Source organism: Cryptomeria japonica, chromosome 11, assembly GCF_030272615.1.
Source record: "Cryptomeria japonica chromosome 11, Sugi_1.0, whole genome shotgun sequence".
Lineage (NCBI taxonomy): Eukaryota > Viridiplantae > Streptophyta > Pinopsida > Cupressales > Cupressaceae > Cryptomeria > Cryptomeria japonica.
The window spans coordinates 687,390,943-687,407,822 of NC_081415.1; positions in this window are offsets into that span (position 1 = coordinate 687,390,943).

Below are 16,880 nucleotides of genomic sequence, written 5' to 3' on the forward strand. Positions count from 1 at the left end.
CAACCGCACAGTCCCATTTTACTACAACTACTACATAAAGAAAACATGTAGTTGCATAAAAATTGACAACATCTATCGTTGCAGCTGCATGAAGAAAGAATGCCAAAAGAGGGTACTTCATTCTTGATTCTCTTCTTCATTGGATTTCTGGAAAACTTTGAATTTAGCAAGGATGGCTTTGACCTCTGCTTCGTTCGGCATCAAGGTAGAACTTGTGATGATTTAGACACGAGACATTGCATCTTGAATCTTCACCTATTTCTTTTTAACATCCTTCAACATGGATGCGAGGACTTCAAAGCTGACTTGAATTTCTAATAGTTTATCAAAGGTATCAAGCGAGAAATCTTGTCCCATGCATTGGTCCATCAAGGAAAGGAATTCCCGTGTGACAACTTCAGCAGTGACAAGATTTTGATTGCTATCATATAAATAGCAAGGAAGATCAACAACTTTAGAAAAAATAAGGTCAACCTCGTCGTCACCTTCTTTCTTCTCCTGGTCCATCTTTGCAATCATTAACTTCATTGTCTCTTGTTTATGAGATAATAATGATAAGATCTGAATGTACTTCTCCCTTGTGGGAATTACCTTGTTCTCAACTAGGACATCTATCTTGAAATCCTCCATTTTGCTCCACAAGGTAGTGCTTTTCACAACTTCCTCAATTTCCTGTGATAAAGAGGTTTTGAGTCTTTGCATTCGACTCTGGATCAATTCATAATCAGACAATAGTTCCACTGTTGAGCTCAAAAGATGAGAGCCTTCTGACCTTAGCCACGAGATCCATTCGTCCATGACTTGACCTTTAGCTCCTACCTGTTCAATCTTTTTAAGAGCTTCGGTGTCTATTGACGACCCTATAGGTTCAACCTCTTGAGAAGATTGTGTTACCTTTAAAAGGATGTTAGTCAACTATTCACACTTCTGCTTCAAGACATTTTTCTCATCCCTCTCTTGATCCAATCTTCTCAATAAAGAATTAAGGGTTGTCTGAGAATCTAATTTCACACTCTCATGTGTTTCCACCTCGAGCTCTACAACTTGCATGGTATAATCTTCTGATTGTATGTTGCCTTTGTCCTTGTTTGATGATGGCACCATAAATTCAGTGTATTTCCTCTTGGAAGCTGGGTCTACAACCACCCACGATACTGTCTTTGGCTTTTTTTGTTCCCTTAGGCTTTGGAGGAACTAAAAGTTCAAAGTCAAATTCATCAGGAGATATTACTTGTTTTTTCCTCTTAGGGGCCACTACTTCCATCCAAGGGGGTAGTTCTGAATTGGATGATGGAGTAGTAGCTCCTTGCTGACTTGGGGTTGAATATTCAGGGGCAGGTTGACTGGAACTTGGAGCAGTGATGAGTGTTACTGATGGTGCTGATATTGAAGCATTTAGTGGAGCATTTGTTGCTACTACCTCTTCAATTACAAGTGGGAGAGTCGAGGGTGCTATGAGTGTAACTTCAACACTTACCAATGGAGGAATTGTTGTGATGGTGGTAGTAGTGGTGGGTAAATCTACTGAAACCTGTTCTGCAAGTGCATCTTGTAAGGTTTCATTAAAATCCATCATGGTAGACTCAAAAGCAGATGAAGGGATATTATCTAATTAGAGACGTTGGTTATTGTAAAAAATTGACCAACGGTCTCTGATTGCATCATGCCCATACTTAGATCTCCATCCTCATGAAAATCTTCATCCTCTTGGTCAGAGTTAGAGTCCGAGTTAATAGAATGGATGATTACCTATGAGGTAATCGGGGCGTCGACTTCAGTTGGGTGCGATATTTCTTCTGGCTGTACCTCCTCTTGTTGAGGAATTTCACCTTCCTCGACCTCTTTTCCCTTTCTAGCTGCACTGGTAGGCGGTTGTTCTGACTCCTTCGTCACTGCTTCTTGTGGCACGGATGATGATTCACCCTTCTTTGACCCTTTAACTATAAATTTTATTTTGGGCCCTTTACCTTTCGATTGTATCACAGGAGCTGAGGATAGTGCTTGTGAGTCTGCCCTGCTCTTTGTTCTTGTTTTGGCTGTTGTTGTCTTGCCTAATGGACCATCATTGTTGTCATCATCTCCTGAACTAGTGGGAAGTTGTTTCATCCTGAGATTCTTTTTTAGCAACCAAGCATTGGTGTTTGCTAAGATGGGAGAGATCCTTTGCGTAATGGACTTTCTTTCCTTCTTTGACCATTGCACAAGTGGAAGTGGGGAGTCTGCAATATTCTTCTCATAATAAATAGAGTCCACTATGTCATCTGTGTCTTCCATAGTCATTGGGATCTTAGCTAGATCCAAATTTTCAATTTGTTCTAGAGTAAGGCAACTAAAATCCATCCTTCTTATATCCTCCTCATTCTGACAATCCGCCCAAACATCCTCAAACCTATAAACATGAGTGTAAGTCCTTTTGAGCTTGCTCTTTATACCCCAAAAATCGAAATCGGTTTGGGCTTTGAACCTTCTCATGGTATTCCACTGTATTTCCTCCTCCATATTTTTGGCCTTGGGGTTGGTTAGCACTAAATACCTGCCAATTGACTCTGGGAATTTCAGCCCAGTCTTATGTGCTTATGATTGTTTCTCATGCACATTAATCAGTTATCTGCACAGCTCCATAAGGATGATTTTGTCTGAAGTGAACCTTGGAAGAATGAAGGGCTCACCCGAGAAACATCCAATTCGGATATAGGTAGATGTGAGAAACTGTAGAAATACACACCCAAAATGAGACACCTTGTTGTAAGTAGCCTCTGATATTCTTCTCTTCTGCAAGCTTTTATCAACAATGCACTTCCATACAACAAAGAAGGTGTCATTGACCCTCATGTAATGATTACTTTGATTTTTGATAGTTAGCTGGTCATAGTACTCCCAAACGGGCACCACTCTTCTGTCACCCTTGGTTGACAAGCCTGGATATTGCCTCATTGAAGAAGCTGTGTAAACCAGGTATGAGGTCTTATAGAACTTTAGTGTTACTTTGACCTCTTTCAATTGGGTGCAAAGCGCATCACTGATATGTTCTCCCCAATCAATTCTTGCAGCTCCCTTTCTGATTATATTTATGTAGTAAGTCATCCAGCTTTGGAAATAATGAGAGTCTTTTAATCCTCTCACTCTGGATAACATAGTAACCATGTCATTATATTCTTCATTAAAATCACTCTTGTGGAAAGACTTAGGCCATCGTGAGGTGAGGGAATTTCTTGTAGTAGAGAGATAAACAATATTGATCACTTTTTTGCATTTATCCTCATGTTTCTCATAGTACTCTTGAGCACTCTCTTGAGAAATATCAGCTACTTCTTCAACTGATGAACCTTTAAAGACACTATTGAAGAATACATTGTCCAGACTCATGATGACATTCTGATTTTCATCTTTCACTTGCCTTGTGCTTGGATCAAAGTGATCAACTATTGCCAGTACAAATTTAGGATCATGAACCACAACTGGGAAAGATGCATACTTATGCAGCTCAGATTTGATTAAACTGGTTAGACGTGCAGGAGCCTTTTGAACCCGGTCAACAAACTCTTGCATGTCAACATGCCCAATTTCGGTGTCCCTGATCTCCTTAATATTTGAGTTCACTGAACTCTTTGGGTATAGATTCAAGTACCTATCGTACTTGTATTTCATCTTTTTTGATGATGCTTTACTTGGAGAAGGTTGTCCTGAGGAAGACTCGGGCTTGTTGTGAGAGAGATTTGACATTCATGCACAATGACTACATTCAACATTGATGATTAGCATTTCATCATAATCAAAATCAATTTTTCTCAAACGGATCGAAAAACAGGACTCAAAACAGGCTTAGGAGTAAAATTGCCAAAAACAACAGGTTGGGGAAAAAAGTCCAATCTGCTTCTTTACAAACAAAAATTTGCACATCAGAGTTTAAAGTCCGATGTGAAAATTTGGGTCATGTTAACAACACATCAGACTTTAAAGTCTGATGTGCAGGGGAAAACTAACAACAAGCACATCGGACTTTAAAGTCCGATGTGCTACCCAGAAAGGATTTAAAGGCACATCGGACTTTAAAGTCCGATGTGCTTTAAAAAGGGAAAGGCAACTGGTTGGCATATCGGGTTTTAAAACTCGATATGCCGACCTACTCACCTCTGCATATCAGATTTTAAAGTCCGATATGTGAAGGTTAAGATCCTGCATATCGGACTTTAAAATCCGATATGCGGAGGGACTAATCTTCAGCTACACACTGGACTTTAAAGTTCGGTATGCAGCTTTAGAAAGGGGACTTTAGGAGGGCAATCAGGTTTTAAAGTCTGATTGTCCTCTGAAGCAAGGGAGACAATCGGACTTCAAAACCCGATTGCCTTCCGAAGGAGAAACCCAAAAAGAAAAGCAAAAAAAATTAAAAGGAAGACAAATAAAAATGAAAACGTGGAAAAAAAACCTAAAAAGACAACAAAAACCTACCTCTTCCACTATGCTGATCGAAAAATCCAACGACGAGAAAAATTCGAGGAGGGTGCGCGGAGAAAATGAAGGAGTGTGTGCACGAGACAAACAAAAAAAAAACTAAAATGCGAAAATTAACTTAAAAATCTTTTTTAAACAAACCCTAATTAGCAATAAATGTGGCATTAATACAACTACCAGTCGCAGTTCGGGCTTTAAAGTCCGAACTGCAAGCAAAGACCACCTGCAGTTCAAACTTTAAAGTCCGAACTACAGGTAAAGACCACATGGAGTTTGGACTTTAAAGTCCAAACTACAGGCAAAAACCACTTGCAATTCGGACTTTAAAGTCCAAACTACAGACAAAAAAGCTAGCAAATACACACGGGACTTTAAAGTCCGAAGTGTATTTGGCCAAAAGAACATTGCAGTTCGGACTTTAAAGTCCAAACTGCAGGTAAAACTGCAAACTTAAGAAACAAGGAAAACAATAAAAACAAAAAGCAAAGAACGAAATGAACTAACCGACCAAGTTGATTAAGTTCTCCCAGAGACCATAAGGTACGAAATGGACCAGTTTCGTAGGGTTGCCTCACGATTTTGGCCGTGCTGAAATTGAGGACAACAATGTCTTTAGAAACCTATATTCTCTCCAACTATCATACATATTTGGAGTCTTCATCCTTGGTCAAGGTGAGCATGTTGCCACGTGTAATATCTTTTCACCTTTTCCTCCACCTTGTCATCATAGGAGGAACATATTTCCCCTTTTATCTCTCTGATCTCAACCAATTCTTCTCAGCCATCCGTGATCTCAAGATTCACACTCAACCTTTGATCTTTACCACCTTGAGTTTTAGCCATAGAAAAACTATAAAAGGAAGACTTTAGCCAACATTTGAGGCAAGTCACCATTAGAGCATTAAAGAATTTTAGTTATCCAACAAATAAAACAGTTTAAAATTATGCCTTTGACTTAGCATAGTAGAATTTAGCAGATTTTCATATCATAATAGTTCCATACTATTATTTGCATTATCATCACTATCATCATTATAATTGCATTGTAGTTTCATTCCATTGCATTTCATATACCACATAGTCCATTCAACTCTTTGTAATCTTGAAGCAATATCTATGCATTCTAAGAGCAATCTTAACATCAAGATCAAGGTTGATAGGACACAATGGAACATGCATGAAGGTTTAACTTTCTAAGTTTACTTGTTTAATTTGTTTCATTGGTGATTTGGTTACTTTGTAAGATTTTAGAGTCTTGCGGTAACTTAGTTTATTAGTCTTACAGTTAGTTAGATTTCCGCATCACATTTTTAGCACCCACCATGAGGCCTTGCCCCTTTTTAATTTTTTATTGTAAGTTTTAGTGCATGTAGGCGTAAAAGGTTGTTCTGGCACATTTATTTTCTACTCTAGTGCATCTGTGACAAAGAGCTAATTTTCTCAGACTAGCACCAGAATTGATTCTCGAAAAAATCCATATTTTAGTGCATTTACTTGTTCTTTTAGTGCATATAATAGTTTTTTCTAGCATATTCACTGCATTTTGTAGTGCATCCACAACATAGTTTAGTGCAATCACTAGATTTGGAAATGCATTTGTAGTATTTTGTAGTGCATCCACAACATTTTTTAGCACATTCATCCATTTTTGTAGCACATTTATTGCATCTTTTAGCGCATATAGGGCATATTGTAGCACATTTAACCATTGTTTTAGCACATCTATCACAAAGAGAAGTCTTTTTCACCTGGTCTTGTAATTTTTCATCTAACTTTTCTTGCAGTTGTTCAGGACTATCCAAGACAATATTTTGAGACTAATGACAGTGGTTTTTGCAAGATTTTATTGCATTTAGATCACAATTTTTGTAATTATTTAGGCACCTAGTATAATTAGTAGTATAAGTAATTTCATCATTCATCTTTTGCATGTTATTTTCACATAGCATAATTAGGGGAATAATTTGATTTTCTTTTCCTTTTTGCTTTATCATAATAGGCTTTTGCATTTTGTACATGTGGTTTTAGCATAACCTCACATAATTTAATCTATGAGGGAAAAATAACAAGTGTTTTTCATGTCTTCAAAAAGTGATAGGTATATGCTCTCCCCTTAATTGGGTGATAAAAAAGCTAGACTCACTTTCTTTTTTTAATTTCTTTGTTAAAACCCATTTAGAGGGCCCGCCTCTCGATGGTGCACTTCACCTAGTGAGAGGGAACGACCCAAGCTTTATTTATTTATCCCGCTATATAAATTAAAAAGTTAGGTGAAAAGTGTGACTTCTTGGTGATGTGCATCTACACTGATGGTTCCCCTAGTATCTACATTCATGTGAGATCCATAAAAATACTTTAATGAGGACTAGGATAGGTTCTTAAGTGAGTCACCACTACCTGGGTAGACACCAAGTTTCGCTAAAGTTCCCTCACTAAGAACCAATAGTTTTAGTATCCCACCTTATACTTGCTGACTTAGGAATTGTGAAATGTGCATTCCAAAGACACCCCTCATGTACTCTTCAATTTGCGGAGATCTTCAGGTTTTTAAAAATTCAAAGCTTGGTATGCCCAAGAAGTGAGTGTCGTGTAAGGAGGAGCCAGTGCTACCAAGATTCTATCTATTCGGTTGAATACAATATTCTATTACAATGAGATTCAACAAGTATTGCCTTGGCCAAACCTCTAGGTTATAAATGTTGAATGTGCTTTTATTTTATTAGTCAAATAACCATTGTGTCTTATTTTGTGTGTTGTGTATTTATTGTCAAAAAAGAAAAGAAAAAATCATCTAAAAAACTCAACCAAAAAATATTAGAAAATTTTTCAGAAAGTTCAACAAAAATAGAAAGAATCTTAGAAAACACACAAAGTAGCGCATTTGACAACTTCTCTAGTGCACCTGATAAATATTTTAGCACATTTGTACCATTATGTAGCACATTTAATGTATATTTTAATGCATCTGAGAGTTTATTTAACGTATTCAATAGTTATTTCAGTTCATTTGTCAGTTAAAATAGCACATTTTCCAAAAAATAGTAGCACTTTTGAGACTTAAAGTGGTGCATTTGAGTAATCATTTAGCGCTTTTACAAATTATTTTAGTGCTTGTACTTTAGTGCATTTGTAATAGAGAAAAGAAACATGGGTCTAGGGAGAAAACAAAAATCAAATTCAAATACCCTTTTTCATAAAGAGTCCATTCAAAAAAACCATACATTCAGATTAGATCCATATCAAACAAATTTTTCAAACATACCATACATTTCACACATGGAAAGAAAACTTAGGAAAAAATCGGGACTCTTCTAGTGCTTTTGAGATCTCCATTATCACAACTTTCTTAGTTCCTCTATCAGGATTTATCATCCTTCAACATTGGAACTAGACTAGTATCAAATCTTGACAAAGTTACTCACCATCATACTGAGATCTATCAACTCCAATTTGAATTACTTTCCATCACTATTCCTTAATAGTTCAAGATTATTGTTTCAATGCAAGATCAAGACAACACTTTAGAAATTTTGGTTCGGTCTTACTCATCCAAATCAAAACAAAAAAGCATTCATCCAACACTCATATAAACTTCATACACTAGATTCACTTCATCATCATTTCAAAAATCTCGTACGGTTGAAACAAGAGCACAAAACAAAAACAAGGAAAGAATGGATTTCTATGGAAAAGGATATGATCCTACAAACCTTTTTGGAGAAACTTCAAGACAAATGCATGATCCCAATAGTGATTAGGAGACTTCTAGTGATATATCTGAGGGACATGTTCTTGATGCATCACAAGACCTAAATTTCACAAGGTTATGGAAAAGGATAGAGAGAAATATTTCCTTATGCTTGCACAACAAGGTCTAAAACTCCCACATGATTTTTATGTTGCAAAGTTGAAAGCAACAACTGAGAATGAAACCAATAACAACACAAACACAAATGAGAATACAAATGACATCACAAATGAGGTTGAGACTGATGCAAGGAAGAAGAACAAGAAAGAGAATAATCCTCTAGTGAATCCTTTGAGTACACTTGTGCAACAAATCCAAGATCTTCAACAACAACTTGCAAAGATACAAGAAGGATCTTCACCAAAGTAATACTCACTTGAGGATATAGCTCCATACCCATTTGATAGAAGTTTTGTCATGATACCTTTTCCTCCTAATTTCAAAATTCCAAAATTTGACAAGTACAAGGGGAAAGGTGATCCACATGACCACATTAGAGAGTTTTGTGTTGCATGCTTGGAAGTTGCCCACATATCTATCTTAGAGATTTTATGTTTATCACTAGCGCACAAGGCTATCTTAGAAACGTCTCTACAGGAAACTACCATACCGTCGAATCTTGACCAAGCATAGTTTCAAGTCATGGTGGGACATCTTACCACACCTCACTTCTAGTCTTTCATCGAACATGATGATATGACCATAAACCAACCTCATAATGTACCCCTTTATATAGAAGTACTTGTCCATAAGCATAGAATCAAACGTGTGCTTATAGATGGTGGGGTTGGTTTAAATATATGCACTTTTAAACTAGTCCTTGCATTGGGGTTTTTTGAAAATATCGTGGATCCTAAAAAGAAGATCACTATAAAGGCTTATTATGAAGAAGAAAGAGCTTCCAAAGGATCGATTGTTTTCCCTATAGAAGTTGGTCTAATAGAAAAAGATGTGGTTTGCAAGGTGCTTGACCTTGAATTAGAATATAATATACTATTTGGATGTCCTTGGATACACGTAATGCAAGTTGTCCTATCTTCATATCACTAATGTTTGAAGTGTCCACATAACGGTGAAGAAATAACAATCCAAGGAGATCCCAATCCCTTTCAGTATTGCAATACCATTAAGCCTAATCTTGAAATGATTGTACTTAGTAACTGTGTCGCTTCATCCTCCAATTATCATATTGAGACTACCTCATTACCATCAACATCCAAATCAGTAGAAACAAAGCTTAAGCTTAAAGACAAGGGTATGGGAGACTATTCCATTGAACACTTTTTGCATATCTTAGTTACTATCTTCACCTAAGCCTTATGGAAAACCATCTATGACAAAACAAAAATCCTTGGTTCCTATGAAGCAGCCTCAAGGTCCTTTTATCAAATGGGGTACTCTATCAGATGAAACTAATGAAAAGGACATTAAGGAATGGATATACAAATATGAAGACAATAATTTGAAGACACCTAAATCAGAAATACAACTACTTGTTGAACAATATGGTAAGGGTTTTACTATAATGCAAAGGATGTGATATGATGGCCATAATCTCATTGGATTAAGAAAAGAAGGACTCATTGAACCCATACAACCTACTTTTTCATCTTCTAGAGACACAAAAGGATTGGGTTACAAAGGAGATATCATAGAGAAAGATACTACCAATTTGATTGAACAAATTCATAAATTGCAAGATGATAGTGAAAAATATTCTCATGAATGGGAGGGACTTTTTTAGGTGTTCTTTGAAGACAAGAAAGTAGATGCAATTCACTCTTACCATTATACTAGAACTTACAATGGGGGACAAAGTTGGGGGTCTAGACCGCTAAAGAAAGATTCATAGAATAACTAGAGGGACTCCTAAGTGGAGGGTCAAATGTCGGACGTGATAGATAACCTTGAAGTGATTATTGATCTCGACCTTGAAGATATTGTCATAACCTTGAGAAATTTTGTCTTAACCACTATATCCTTTGATTCCAACCAACTAGATGATCCCCTTCCTCTTTTACACCCTGAGCTCATATATTGGGGCCAAGAAAACACACCTGAGCTTGAGACCTTTTACATTGACAATGTTATAATTGACTACTTGAATCCCAAGGATCCTTCATTTGCAGGAGATTTTGATACAAAATTCACCTATGAACTTAATAATGCAACTTTTTTTGAAGAAAATGTCAAGTCTTTTAGTTGCAAAAATATGAAAATAAAAGATATATCTAATGGTGAAATCGCAATGCGGCAGTGTTAGATCATGAAGGAAATATAAAGGACGCATTCAATGGTGAAAACATCTATGAGGTGCCAAAGGATGAAAGGCTTGACATTCTTCCCCAGCCAACATATCAAGAGAGATCTTCAATTGTCATTGAACCAATAGAACCTATCAATATTGGGACAAATTATAGTCCAAAGATTATTCACCTAGCAACTTCATTATCAACATAAGAAAAAGAAAAATTTATATAGTTCTTCAAGGAAAGACAAATCAATTTTGCTTGGTCTTATGTAGATATGCTAAGGTTAGTTCTAGATCTTATCATGCATCATTTATCAATAGCTCTCAGAGTCGAACCAATAAAATAAAAACTAAGGAAGATGCATCCACATATAGACCTTTTGGTTAAAGAAGAATTGAAGAAGTTGTTGGATGTAGGATTTATTAGATCAATTGACTTTGCTAAATGGATATCCAACATTGTGCCCATTTCCAAACCAGATAAAAGCATCAGTGTGTATAAATTTTTGAGATCTAAATAAAGCACGCCCAAAGGATGATTTTCCTTTATCTAATATAGATATCATTACGGATTTGATAATGAGACATGCTATCCTATCATTAATGGATGAATTTTATAGTTACAATCAAATCAAGATAGCTCCAAGGGATCAAGATAAAATAACTTTCACCTGTCCATGAGATGCATACTATTGGAAGTCATGTCGTTTGGTCTAAAGAATGCAAGGGCAACATACTAAAGAGAAATGACTACTATCTTCCATGATATGATGCATACCTTTATGGAAGATTATGTAGATGATATTTTGAGAAGAAAATTTGAACATACTAGACAAGATCTTTCAGTGCATGGATAAATTCAATTCCCACCTAAATCTGAAGAAGTGTGTGTTTGGATCCAGCAAACTTTTAGGATATATAGTCTCAACAAATGGAATGGAGGTAAATCTAGCAAAAGTCAAAGAAATCATGGAAATGTCACCACCAAAGAACAATAGTTAGTTAAGGTCACTCCAAGGTAAGTTGCAATAAATCTGTAGGTTCATCTCATAGTTGGCAGATAGATATCATCCCTGCACTCATCTATTGCATAATAATTTACCTTTCAGATGGGATGAGAATTGTGAAGAAGTATTTTATTTATTAAAGAAATACCTAATAATTCCACCAATCTTGATGCCACCAATCGAAGGAAAGCCACTTTTTCTTTACATATAAGCTATGAAGGCATCTCTTGGAGCTCTTCTAGACCAAGAGGATTTTGAAAGGAAAGAAAGAGTGATCTATTACATTAGTCAGACTCTAGTTGGTTATGAGTTGAACTACAAACCAATTGAGCAAACATGTTTGTCTATGTAGAGGGGAAAAATGAAGAAGTTGAGAAAATACAACTTCAGAGATCCCAAGAACACCTGTTAGCAAAATATCACAAGAGAAGATTGGAGACAAAAACACAATAAAGGCTCTAAAAAAAAGATTATCATTCAGAGAGGGAATAAAAAATAAAGTTACAATACAATCCTTATGACAGGAGAATTAGAAACCCTAAAGATGTGCAAGCCTAAAGAGATAAAGAGTATTTAATAATTAGAATAATTATTAAATACCTACAATATTATTAAATGCCTAAGTTTAGCTTAAGCGTAGAGTATAATAGACTAATAATTAAATAAATAATTATTAGCTAATACAAGATAACTCTAACACCCCCCCTTAAGATGAACTTAGGGAGTAGCTAAAAAACCAAATGCATGAAGCAAAAACAAATTTGGGTCCCGGTAACAAGGCCTGATGAGGTACCCAATCACAACCAAATCTCTATGAATCAGAGAAATAGAGAAAAACACGTGGGAAAAAAACTCTACTCCAAAAAGAGATGGAAAAAGCAAGTGAAGGATTGAAGAAGCCTCAAAACAAGAATGTTCCAAAAAGATAGGAACAAGAGAAGATCATGAAGAATGACTGAAGCATGAAGAACTTGCAAACATTGTCGAAGAATAACTGCTGATCCGAAGAACCTCCACTAAAATAGAACATGACCAGGTAGAGAAGACTGTAATCTATATGAGTACCCTCAAATGATACTACTCGAATCAGAAGGCAAACAAAGGCAAACAACTAAACTCGAAGATACAGATGGCATGAGAAACCAAAGCCTGAAGAAGTGATCAATCGAACCACAGAAGTATTAGAACCAATAGGACAAACCTCCTCATAATGCTGAAAAGGGAGAGGGACAGGTACACTGAAAAGAATGACCAACAAGAACTGCACGATGAAGAACCAGGAACATCGAAGGCGCAGAGAAAGTACATAGTGTCATTGAAGGAACACTCACTTGACACACAACATGAGGCAAATTTCATGGAAGGAACACTCACTGGACAAAGGTAGATGGCACACAAAAGAAAAACACCAACCCCCTCATGGCACTTTGTAAGTAGTGCATGTACAATAAGGCACAAGATGTGCAAGATCCCAAGTAAACAATGCATGATGGCACTTTATCGTAGTTTGTTTGCATAAAAGAAGCTACAATGATAAGAAGACTAAAAAATAGAAAGAATAGCCAAAACAAAGACATCCTACTCATAGAAGAGATCTCAGGACCTGAAACAACCAAGATATTTACCAGAGTGCTGCAAAGAAAAAAATTGAATAAAATATTCCTGGAGTGGAATCTAGAAAGAAAACCCATATGGCTGGAAAGTACACAGAACAATCTTTCCAACAATATAAAGTTTTCAAAAAATGGAGTTCAGATGCTCGAGTTATGTCTCCTAGAGTGCAAAAAAGAACCTCTGGCTTGGACAGCAAAAAATGCCATCAAAAATGCAAAATCAAAAGTTCAAACCTCTAGATCCGAGTAGAGCTCGAAAAGAGATTTCCAGCGCCTATTCGTTTTCGAAAAACTGACTTCGTTTGCCCAAGTTACAGCCAAAAGAAAAAAACCCCTCTTGTAGAGCATAAAAAAAGTTTTAAAAAAATAAAAAAATCTGACGCATTTGCAGGTACAGTCGTACGGATTTTTCTGCCTTGTAAAACCCGCCAATGAAAAAATGAAGGCCCAGACACCCTTGTCAGTGAAATAGGATGAATTATATATCAAAATGACTAGAAACGCCCTTTGGAAGCCAACGATGAGGTCTTTCTTGGCCCAAACTGCTCTGAATTTTTTTTTAATGACAAAAAAACAAAATAGCTACCCCAGATCCAATAAAAAAACTCTAAAAAAGCTTGAAACCCTCCTCCAAAAACTCTTCTGAAAAATTAGGAACAAGCAACAATATATGTAGGCTCTGATACAATGAAGAAGTTGAGAAAATACAACTTCAAAGATCCCAAGAACACCTATTAGCAAAATACCTGTCACAAGAGAAGATTGGAGACATAAACACAATAAAGGCTCTAAAAAAAAGATTATCATTCAGAGAGGGAATAAAAAATAAAATTACAATACAATCCTTATGACAAGATAATTAGAAACCCTAAAGATGTGCAACCCTAAAGAGATAAAGAGTGTAAAATAATTATACCTACAATATTATTAAATGCCTAAGTTTAGCTTAAGCGTAGAGTATAATAGACTAATAATTAAATAAATAATTATTAGCTAATACAAGATAACTCTAACAGTAGTGTCACCACATCAATCCAGAATGAATAATAGCTCTGATAATGCATACTGGACTAATAACCAAATAGCATCAATCAATTTTTTGTCGGAGGGGTAGAAACCCCTAATTTGTCTCTGAGGTACTCAAATGATTCTTTAGGCAAAGGTTTAGTGAATATGTCCGCAATCTTCTCTGTAGTGTTCACATAAACCAATATGACTTCATTTTCTTCCACCTTTTCCTTCAAAAAGTTATACTTGATAGATATGTGCTTTGTATTAGAGTGAAATATCGGATTCTTTGATATGTCTATAGTAGTAGAGTTATCACAGTGAATAACTACTGGTTCATTGCAATGCACTTTTATGTCCTTTAACATTTGCTTCATCCATAGAACTTGTGTACAGTTAGTAGCAACAACAACATACTCAACTTCAATAGTAGATAAGGAAGGACATGACTGTTTCTTGCTAATCCATGAAATAAGTTTCTTTCCAAGAAAGAAAGCTCCACCGGAAGTATTCTTCTGGTCATCAACATCACCTGCCTAATCTGCATCTGTATATGCACATAAAGTAAAGTCATCATCTTTAGGATACCACAAACCATATGCAGATGTTCCTTGTAAGTATCTTAAAATTCTTTTCACCGCTTTCTCATGATTTTCTCTAGGATCACTTTGATATCTTGATGCAATGCAAACTGCATTCATTATATCTGGTCTAGTCTTATTCAAATATAGCAGACCTCCAATCATAGGATTTACCGATTCTGATTCATCTTTCATTGACAATTTCTCACTTGTAACCATAGGAGTGCTAACTGGTTTAGAATTTTCCATACCAAATTTCTTCAACAACTCTCTAGCATACTTAGTTTGACAGATGAAAATACCTTTACCAGTCTGAGTAATCTGCAAACCTAAGAAAAAATTCATTTCCCCAATCATAGACATCTCAAATTCATTCTCCATATTGTTAGAAAATTCCATGCACAACTTATTCTCACCTCCAAAAATGATGTCATCAACAAAGACCTCAATAATCAGTATGTCATCATCAGTGATTTTATAATATAGATTACTGTTGGCATTGCCTTTAGTGAAACTAAGTTTTAAAATATATTTGTCCAACCTTGCATACCAAGCTCTAGGTGCCTGTTTCAATCCATATAAGGCTTTATTTAACCTGCAAACTGTGTTTTTATCATCTGAAAGTGAAAAACTATCAGGCTGCTCAATATAAACTTCCTTATCAAGATCCCCATTTAGAAAATCACACAACATCCATCGGATAAACCTTATAGTTTTTATGTGTAGCATAGACAAGAAATAATCTTACAGCTTCAATCCTAGCTACAGGTGCAAAGGTTTCACCATAAACAATTCCTCCCTTCTGAGAATATCCTTTACAAACCAATCTAGCTTTATTCCTCACAACTTGTCCATCTTCATTTAATTTATTCCTAAAAACCCATTTAGTTCCAATAACATTCTTATTTTTAGGTCAAGGAACTAAAATCCATGTGTTATTCTTTTCTATCTGATCTAATTCTTCTTCCATAGCTTTCATCCAACATTCATCTTTACATGCTTCAGATACTGATACCAGCTCAACTTGAGAAATTAAACATACCTCATCAACTACCAATATTCTTTTTGTCATCACTCCTTTGTTCTCATCCCCAATGATTTGATCTTCTGAATGATTCAACCTTACATACCTAGGAGTCTTCTAACTCTCTGTTCTTCTTCCCTGATCTTCAGTTATTGTTGAATTTTCTGATATTGCCGGAGTAACTGGTTCAACATTTTATTCTGGTAAAGGTGTTACTGGTTCAGTTATGATCATTTCCACTGCTGATTCTTGCTCATAAATTCTGATTTGACTTCTATTCTGCTCATCCACCTTGACATTAGCGGTCTCCACAATTCTCTACAATATTTTGTTATAACATCTATATGCTTTTCTTTCATTAGAATAACCAAGAAATATTCCTTCATCACATCTAGGATCAAACTTTCCAATGAAATCATCTCTCTTGATATAACATTTACTACCAAAGATTCTAAAGTACTTAACTGTAGGTGTATTGCCAAACCATAACTCATAAGGTGTCTTACCGGTTTCTCCTTTGATAGGAACTCTTTTTCATGTATAAACTGTTATTCTCACTGCTTTTGTCTAGTAGATATGAGGTAGATTAGCCTCCATCATCATGGTTCTAGCAACATCCAAGATAGTTATGTTCTTTCTTTCCACAACTCCATTCTAATGAGGTGTTTGGGGAGCAGAAAATTGTCTCTTTATGCCATGCTTCTCACAAAAGTTATCGAACTCACCAGATGTGAATTCTCCACCATGATCTGACCTTAAGCACTTAATCTTCAATCATGTCTCAGTTTCAACCTTAGCTTTAAAGATTTTAAAAATTTCAAAAGCCTCAATTTTTTCTGTTAGAAAAGTAACCCACATCATTCTAGAATAATCATCAATGATTAGCATAAAATATCTATCACCTTGAAATTTTTTGATTCTAGTAGGACCACACAAATCAGTATGAATAAGATCAAGAACATCATTAGATTTGTCTTGTGTACTTTTAAAAGAGGTTCTGACCTATTTTCCCATTTTACATTCCTTACATACCAGATTATAGGGCTTTACAATATTAGGTATATCTCTAGTTGCCTTAGTTGAACTGATCTTTACCATGCAATCAAAATTCACATGACGTAGCCTTTTATGCCAAAGTCAACTCTCATAAATTTGTGCAATCAAACATGCCTTCTCACCAAAATTCAAATGAA